The sequence below is a fragment of the Dipodomys ordii genome, unplaced genomic scaffold, assembly GCF_000151885.1.
Source record: "Dipodomys ordii isolate 6190 unplaced genomic scaffold, Dord_2.0 Scaffold75, whole genome shotgun sequence".
In the NCBI taxonomy this organism is placed as follows: Eukaryota; Metazoa; Chordata; class Mammalia; order Rodentia; family Heteromyidae; genus Dipodomys; species Dipodomys ordii.
Genome location: NW_012267291.1, coordinates 1,958,448 through 1,965,754, shown reverse-complemented (window position 1 = coordinate 1,965,754; position 7,307 = coordinate 1,958,448).

Below are 7,307 nucleotides of genomic sequence, written 5' to 3'. Positions count from 1 at the left end.
GTAGGGGAGGTGTGTGTAGGGGAGGTGTGTGTGCAGGGGAGGTGTGTGCAGGGGAGGTGCATGCAGGGGAGGCGTGTGTGTAGGGGAGGTGTGTGCAGGGGAGGTGTGTGTAGGGGAGGTGTGTGTTCACGGGGAGATGTGTCTGGGGGAGGCGTGTGCGGGGGAGGCGTGTGTGCAGGGGAGGCGTGTGTGCAGGGGAGGCGTGTGTTCACGGGGAGATGTGTCCGGGGGAGGCGTGTGCGGGGGAGGCGCGTGCAGGGGAGCTGTGTGTTCAGGGGGAGGCGCGTGCAGGGGAGATGTGTGCAGGGGAGGCGCGTGCAGGGGAAGCGCGTGCAGGGGAGCGCGTGCAGGGGAGGGGAGCTGGGGCAGCCTGGGGCCTGCGTCGTGGCTGGGGAGTGCTCAGGGCCGCAGGCGTGGGCTCCTTGTGGGGACACAGAGGCCGTGTGTGAGGCCGAGTGAGGGGGAGGAAGCCAGGGGTGGGGTGGGGGGCGGGACTGTGGGAGCTGGAAGGAGCCTCGGGCGGGGGACACCCCACCCACCCCTGCTCTGTCTGGCTCCCACGGGAGGTGACCCCAAGAGTGACCTTGACCTGAGCCATGGGCGCTGATCTGAGTCCCGGAGGAGAACAGAGCTGCTCCCAGACGCCCGGGGTCCCCTGCTCTGCTCCCGGGTCCCCAAATGTGAGGCACAGGTTCGCCCGTCTGCCCGACAGCGCCACCCTGCCTCCAGTGCCCAGGGCTGAAATCAGCTAGCGGGGGGGGGGGGCAGAGCTAAGCCAGGGTCTGAGGGGCACTGGGTGACAGTTGGGGTCACCCCGAGCCCGAGCAGCCTGGCTGCGAAGTTGGTTCTGGGTCCGGTCTGACGGCGGGGGAGGGCTTGGACAGCCAGGCCCTGCCCGGGGCTGTGCAGTGGGGGACCCCATCATCTCAGGGCATTGGGGGCCACGCGGCCAGCTGCCCCCAGCAAGCCTGCCGCTGCAGTTCCTGCTTCTGCCACAAGAGGGCTCTGGGACAGGGCCTGATGGGCAGGAGGAGGGGGAGGCTGTGGGGGGGCTCTGGGTGGGGGGGAGGGGGGCATCCGGGAGGACAGGGGCCGCTGGAGGGTTGGACTCGGGATACAGAGGGGGCCGGGCACACAGATGTGGGGTGGTGGCGATTTCAGGGCGACATCACGGCAGAAGTCGAGTTCTTGTCTTCCACCGCCAGCGTGGGGCGCTGGGGGGTGTGGGGTGAAGGGCGGGCTCACCGACGGAGGGCTGACACCTGTCACTTCTGGGCTGACCTCTCTCCAGGCCCTGAACTTTCCAGAAGCCAAGCTGCCTCTGGAGCCCTCCCCGGGAGGACGAATCCCACTGCCAGATGCTCAGATAGGGGACGTCCCTTTCTTTGGGTGGTGCTGGGGTTTGGCCTCAGGCAGGCGCTCTACCACTTGAGCCACGTCCCCAGGCCCCACACAGGATCGTGTTCAGGAAGCCTGCTGTGATGATTTCCTTGGGGGTGGCTCGGGAGCCATTTTCCTGGCTGTCGGCCTGGGCAGATAGTGGTGCCAGGGGGAGGCCCAGGCCTGGCAGAAGCTTTGAGCAAAATCAGGGTGCGGGAAAGGCGCAGCGCGCGCAGAGGGCCTCGCGGGCGGCGGGGCGCGCGGGGGCTGAGGTGGGGGGGCGCCCAGCCCTGGGCCAGGTCAGGCGGACAGTGGGATGAATGGTAACCGGAAGGGAGAGCCCCACCCACCCGGCAGATTTTTCTGGAAGGAGGGGATTTCTTTGTGCCTCTGTCCCGGCGGGTTCACCTGAGCGGCTTTCCTGTGTCAGGCCGTGGCCCGTGGTCCCTCGTGTCCCCACGACAGCGCTGGAATCACAGGAGGCCAGAGCAGGCAGCAGGCTGGATTCGAACCCCTTCTTCCCCGGGGTGGCTCCAGGACCGTACCCGTGAACATGGCTGGAGGGAAACTGAGGCTGAGGGCACAGGGGTCGAGTGGGAGTGAGCGACGCCCCCCCCGTGTGCTGGCCCCGTGCCCCCGGGCAAACCCACAGTGCCCTCGGCTGCAGGAGTGAGACCGAGGGCCACCGGCCACCTGCGGGGGGCTGGGGCAGGGAACCCCACGACCTGAGCCAGAGGCCCGCTGGGCAGCGTGGGAGGGAGGGAGGAGGGGCTGGAATTCAGCAGAGTCCATCCTCAACCCCACCGTGCGTCTTGACAGCCCCCTCCCCACGGCTGAGAGCACTGCACCCCCTTTTGTTGGCGGTACCCCACCACGTGCCCGGCGTGCTGGGCGCCTGCGAGGGGCGTTGGCGGCCTCCGCCACCCGCTCTGGCCTGGCTCGGTCCGTGCCTGGGCCGGGGCTGCACCGCGGGGGGGGGCATCGCCCATGGGCGGCCGGTGGAGAGCGGGGTGTCACTGTGTGCTCGGGGTCACCGTCATGGTGGCGTCCCGCCGACTCTGCTCTCCTCAGACGCTCACCAGGCCGCGCCTCTCCCCACGTCTTCTGACTTCATTTAGAGACGAGGACTCCCTCTAGCCCAGACTGGCCTCGAACTCGCGACCCTCCTGTCTCTACCTCTCCAGGCGCAGTGGCCACACAGGCCCAGCCTCGGTTTCTCTATCCAGAAGCCCGGACTGGCTGCAAGGCTCTCCACCCGCCCAGAGCCAGAGCCTCTGCCATGGAAGTTTCTAGCAGGTGATCCAGCCACGGCCGGCCCCATGAATCATTGCTCGGACTTTGAGGCCCGGTCAGATTTTCCAGGCCGGGGAGGGCACGGGTTAGCACAACAGTGGGGCGTGAGCGCGCACAGGGTTCCAGAGCCTGGGTCCAGGGGGGGGGTGCTGCAGGGCCTCTGGCCAGCCCGGACACGGCCGTGCCCCACACTGGGTGAGAAGAGGCAACGGGGCCACGCGCTGGGCAGCCCAGTGTGTCCTGGGCCCCGGGGTGCTGCTGTCCCCCATAACATCTGCCCAGTGTCACCCGTGGGGCACACTAGGGGTCTGGGCCATGGGAGGCCGTGGGGTTGTGGGGTGGGGGAGGACCGGCTGCAGGAGGGGCCGCTCGGGGCCTTGCGGGGGCTTCAGAGAGAAGTGGGGGGCTTGGCTGACATGTGAGGAGCCAGGAGGAGGCAAACCCGAGTTTCCAGAGCGCTGATGGTGTCTCCCTGGGGGCTTTCCCAGGACAGAGCGGGGTGGGGGACAGGGGCAGGGCCCGGGGCACGGGAACTGACCCTCCAGTGGGGCTCTCCCCTGCTCTCGGGGTGTCAGGGGCCTGGTCCTGCGTGGCTGGGCTCCCCGGAGCGCCGTCTAGACTCACAGGGCATGGGAGGCGGGTGCTGGGTCTCAGGGCCGCGCTGGGTGCCGGGCTTCCCGGGGCTGCGACGGAGGAGTGGAGGGAGGGCGGAAGGGTTTGGGCCAGATCTTGGCTGTCAGCAGGGAAAAGGTCGCTCAGGAAGGAGGGGTCACCCGTCCAGCCGGTGGCCCTGGCCCGAGGCAGGGCCTCCTGGAAGACTGAGGCTGCCCCCAGCCGGAACCAGCCGGAAACCAGTGCCTCACACAGCGGCTCCACGGGGGCTGCACGTGGACGGAGGCCGGCCTCTGCGCTCGCCCAGCCCAGCGCAGAGTCCCCCCCCCCAAGTCCCCAGCAGTGTCAGGACTGGCACCCGGTGGAGGCTCGAAGTCCGCAGGGTGAGTTCCGCATGAGGGGCCTGGAGGCCCGGCGTGGGGGTCACAGAGTCTCCCCTCATCCTGGGGTCATGACCACGACCCCAGGGAGCCCCGGGTGTTTGTGGCGGCCATGCCTCCGGCGGCCGCAGGTGAGGCCTGGTCTGACTGGCTCAGAGGCGAAGGGCCAGGGTCCTGTGGGCCCAGGAGCGGGGCTGGGGGCTGCCCTGTGAGCTCAGGCGAGCGGAGCCGCCCTGAGTGCAGCTCCAGCCCCTGCCACGGGGCCGTGCGGCCAGGTGGGGGCAGAGCCAGAGGCAGACAGGCGAGGCCCGGCCTCCCTGGGAGGCCTTCGAGGCTCAGGGCCTCCGTCTTCGGCCTCTGGCCTCCTTTCCCCCAGACCCTGGAGCATCCTCTGCTCAGCGCTGTCGGCAAGGCTGGGGGCTGTAGGGCCCCAGCCACACGCGGCCCGGCGAGATGCTACCAGCAGGACCGGCCCAGGAGTGCGCGCTCTGGTCCAGGGCCACACGGCCCAGGGGAGGCTTCTCTGGGGCCAGGAGGGCAGTCATGGGGTCTCCTTGACCCCGCAGGGTGGTGCCCACAAAGATCAAAGTCAGCGCTGCTTCTTCCCCCGCTTTGGCCTGGGCCAGCGTCTGTCCAGTCACAAGCGGATGCTGGTTCTGGGGCCCAAAGCTGGCCAGGACCGGGCCGGTCCCACAGGCTGCCCGGGTGAGCACCCCCCCCCCCCATGGCCTCCAGCGGAGCACAAGAGCCCAGCAAAGCTCCGAGCAGAGGTCAGAGCTGACCGGGAAGAAGCCAGGCAGCGGGGCTCCCGGGCGGGGCTTAGGTGGGGCCCTGATGCCTGATGTCAATGTCGGAGTCGAGATGAGTCCGCCCTCAGGGAGCAAAGGCCAGGGGGCAACCAAGGGGCATCCTGGACCTGTCTTCCGTCCTGGGCACGAAGGAGGGACCCCCCCCCCCGCCATGGGGCCAGGCCGGCGGTCCTCATCCTGACCCCACCCCCCTGCACGTGAGCGGCCTACAAGCTTTCATTCATTCCACAGAGGGAGCCTGATGCGGGGTCCAGGGTCCCCAGAGTGAGGCCCCCAGGAACTGGTCACTTCCTGGGCTCCCAGACTGGTCCCGGGGGGGCCACAGCGGGTCATTTTCAAGTTGGAGCTGTCTTCAAAACAAGAGCAGGGGCGCCACCTGGTGGCCAGAGCTTCGGCCACAGCCTCCTCAGCCCAGGCCCACCAAGTCCAGGCTCCAGGGGACAGCCGGGGGGACCAGGCCCTCCGGGGGACACTGTCCTGTCACTGGGTTAGATTGCTTCGTCTACAGAAGGACCAAAGACACCCCTGCTGGGATTTCACCTCCAGTGCTAGCCTCTGCCACACCTGCTGATTTCCTTCTAGACTTTTCTCCACACACCCAGACACTTTAAAAAGTGATTCATGCCCCCACAGAGTCTAGAAGCCGGCGGGCTGGCTCCCACGCTTGCCCCCCCCCCCGCCCTGTGGGTCTTCCACAGCACGGTGGAGCAAGGGTCCTGTGGTAGGTAGTGAAGGCCACCGGACCGCCCCTCCCCTCCCTTCCCACCCCTCCCCTCCCCGCCTCCCCCCACCCAAAGAGCCTCCAGAGTTTCCCGTCCCTTTTGCCTCCCTGGGGAAGACAGGAACTTCCAGTGGGGCAGGGACCTGCCACCCTTGGGGACAGACAGGCCACCCTTGGGGAGGGCCCGCCCACCTCCTGGGCTCCCCGGTGGGGGCGCAGAGGAGGCCTGGCAGGGCTGAGCTGATGCTCAGAGGAAAATCAGGGAGCAGCAGGGCTCCTGGGATGTGGGGTAGGGGCTCTGGGATGGGCAGCACGGAGGGGTGGGGCTGGGGACCCCAGAGGGGTCTTCTTTACATGAGAAACTGAGGCGCAGAGACCCGGACCTGCCTAAGAGCACGGGGCTGCCAGATGGTGGGGCTGAACTCTGACCTCAGCATAACTAACCTGGTTCCCTGGGGTCTACCTTGTCAGATCTGTGGGTGTCTCTGTGTGCGAGTGGCTGTGGAGCGCGGTCTGGGGTCTGCCCACCCCTGCCCTGCCCGTCTGCCCACAGAGGGCTGCTGTCACTCCATGTGTCTCTGGGTGTCTTCTGGGCTGTGTGACTTCTATCAGGCAGCTAAACCTCTCTGTGCTTCCCTTTCCCCATGGCAGGAAGTGGTCAAGCTCCTTCCCCACGGAGGCCTTGGGACGGCAGAAAGGACGGCCCTGTAGGAAGGGCAGAGGGGCACGCTGGGGTGTCCCCGAGGGTGCTGGGTTGGTGTCCGTGCCCTGGCCTTGGGGCGCTGTCACTGCCTGCGGGAGGAAATGTGTGCCCAGCGGCACGTGCCCGCACGGGGTCTTGCTGGGACTGGGGGTTTGGGCCCCTTCCCGCCTGCAGGGTCCCAGGCCGGGTCCGGGACGCTGCCCTCGGTGGTCAGCAGAGGGCGCTCGGCTCAAGGCAGAGCCAGCCCTGGTCCCTTCCCCAGACCAGGCAGTGCCGTCCCCCTGGAGGCCGGCAGGTGGCGCTGGCCGCCGGCCTCTGCCTGGCATCCGCCGGGGCTGCAGGACGCTCAGGCACCGGGTTGCAGGGGTTCCCGGGGCCGCCAGCGCCTCCCGAGGGCTCCAGAGACAGAGACGGGGCCCGGGGGCCACCCTTTGGGGGCTGGGCCTCCAGTACAGGTGCCAGCCCTTCATCTCCCCATAGCCCAAGGTTGCTGCCGCCGCCGCTGTGCTTCGGGCTTCCCAACTCTTGGGGGCTGCCTGCTTCTGGGGGGCTTCCTGTGAAGTGCTGGTCCCTTGGGGACGGAGGCGGGGCTGCCCCAGGCCTCGGTGTCCCCGCAGCAGGCCCAAAGCTGCTGGGGTGGCTGTGGGGCCCAAGGACAAGGAGGTGCAGGCCGGGGTTCAGCACCAGGACCTTGCAGCCTCCCTTCTGGACTCAGGGGAGACGTTGGGGAGGCTGGGCATTCTGTTCTCTGTCCACTTACACAGTGGCCCGAGCATCTGTCAGGACTGGCCCCACACGGGTCGCAGTTGGTCTCCAAGTGGACCAACACTGGGGAGGCTTAGAAGGCTTTTGTCTTCTGTGGGGATGTGAGGGCTGGAGCCCCAGCTGCCACTTTGTAGCCATAGGGAGTTTCTGTGGGGAGCCCTAAAGGGCTGATTCTGTGATAAGTCAAACCTAGGGATGAGAGAGATCCCTGACCTCACCGTCCAGTTGCTGGATAAAGTCTTTCCTGAAGTCCATGGGTCCACAGGAGAATGAAAAGGGAGGGAGGGAAGGAGGGAGGGAGGGAAGGAGAGAAGGATTGGAAGGAAGGAAGGAAGGAAGGAAGGAAGGAAAAAAATCAACACACAGTAAAATGACAGCCCACAGAGGTAAACAGAGGTAACCGGGCTGAAAGGTAACTTTACATGTTTCCTTGTCAGCCGGCCTGGCTCTTGCCCCGGCCACACCTGTTGCGTTTCTGTGTTCCGGGGTCGTGCGGGGTTCTGACCCCCCAGTTTCCCCGGCGGGCGTGGGAGGGCTGTCCTGGGAAAGTGTCCGGACCTGGCCAGCCCTGCTGCCTCCCACACGGTGACGCTCCGCCTGTGGTCTCTCCAGCCTTAGATCCTCCCTCCCTCCCTCCCTCCCTC